The sequence below is a fragment of the Pararge aegeria genome, chromosome 2 (genome assembly GCF_905163445.1).
Source record: "Pararge aegeria chromosome 2, ilParAegt1.1, whole genome shotgun sequence".
Lineage (NCBI taxonomy): Eukaryota > Metazoa > Arthropoda > Insecta > Lepidoptera > Nymphalidae > Pararge > Pararge aegeria.
Window position 1 is genome coordinate 10,424,164 of NC_053181.1, and position 2,046 is coordinate 10,426,209.

Below are 2,046 nucleotides of genomic sequence, written 5' to 3' on the forward strand. Positions count from 1 at the left end.
AGGTTGAAAGATTTTAAAACATCCTAAATTGTCACTTATTTTTACATAAATATTTTTTTATTTTATATGGTACCTATAATAATAATAAAGGTTTACATAACTAAGTCAAAGTCAAAAATATCTTTATTCAAGTAGGTGATACTTTTGATGCGTACATAAGAATTACACGGTAGTGAGATGACGGCGAAAACCACATTCGTAAACGTAAACTTAAAGGTTTCTAAACGCGTCCTGGTCTAAGAAGAAGCCCACAACAAACTTAGTCGGGTGTTTTTTTTTTGTTATCACCATCTCACAATGTCATTTTAAATTATTAGAAGAGCAACCTGGTTTGAGCACTAATTTACACCCAAGCTTTTTTATCGATTACGTAGTCCTTTATACTATAATAGGACTTTTCTATAAGCTTACGTTTAATACAAACTTTGAACTTTTTAAGAGACAAAACGTACTTGAATTTTTCGTTAGAGGTTACTTTAGAAATTTATAAGCAATTTTTAATAAATCGTCGGAATTACATAGATTATAAATACTAAGTCTAAGTAATTTTTTCGTTTAATCTTATTTAGCAGCACTCATTCAGCTCAGCTTGACTGTTTTCCAACTTACAGGGAATTGTTGGTCCATCTACCTAAAAAAAGGTTCACAAGTAATTCGATATAGATGTATATACTTATTTGCTTTTAAAGTTCTACATTTACATACAAGTATTACAGTGCAGTAGGTGACCTAGATCAAAACTAGATCTTCTAAATAAGCATGAATCTAAAAGGATCTAGGCCAATCGGTGACAAACTAGTCTGGCGCCAGACCTATTAATGATAAAGTATAAAACTGATGATATACACTTTAACGTTATAGGTAGAGCTAAATTACATTATTTTCTGTTAAAAAATGTACATGTAACGTCAAAAACGACAAACAAAAAGCAATATAAATTAGGAATTTACATATAATTTATATTAGCGGGCTGTCAATTCTTCTTGATTCGTATAATCCCTACTAATATTATAAATGTCAATGTAAGTTTGTTTGTTACGCTTTCACGCAAAAACTACTTAACCGATCCTCATGAAACTTTGTACACGTATTCTTGGAAGTTTTAGAAGTAATATAGGATACTTTTTATCCCGACATTAAGCTCGGTTCCTTTGGGAGAGGGGATGAAATTGTTTGACGATTTTACACCATTACTCTGACAAATTGTAACCGATTTCAATAATTATTTTTGTACTATAGAGGTTATAATATGTGTTTAATTTTGCCCAAACTTTGTGTAGATCTGAATAGATGTTTGATGATATGAATTGAGGTTGCAGATAGAGGACAGAACTCCTCAGCGGACGACAGCAAACCCCTCATTTAAGGCTTAGCGATACTGAATACTTTAATTTTTTTTTGATTTACAACTAAATTGAATGCATGAAATCAAAAAACAAAACAAACGCAGACGAGGTCGCGGGAAACAGCTAGTTTTTTATATTTTTTCTCGCTTTATTGTCTATAAAGGTTCAGTGTTGCATTGAAGTGGTCTCATTTAAATTTTGTTGTTTCGGTACCCATTCAGAAATTCCAAAATTATTGACTCCCTACTGAATCTACTTTTACCCGTAAGTGCAAGGTCCCGGTTACCACTGAGCCAAAATCGGCAGAATGTTGTCTCATAAAAAAATACAAAAATTGAAAATTGTTAGCAAAAAGTGCAAAGTATCTTGCCTGCTTTCCCTCAGTTAAATCTACAAAATCGATAATGTAGTCACTACAAATCGACTTCAGGTTTCAAAAGTGTAAAATAATAATATGCAGAGTCAAGTAGATATAACCGATGATAGAAGTTGTGTATAAGTTTGCGCTGTTGGGAATCGTTCCTGTTTCTTTTTTATTACATATATTTTTATCAAAAGTGGTTAAAATTATATTATGTAGAGTCAATTATACCCGCTATAAATAATAAAATTTGCTGAACCTATTTGAAATAAAAGAATTATGAATTTATTTTTAGAAATGTTCTCCATTTTTTTTTAATTCTATTCCTCTGTAGTTATT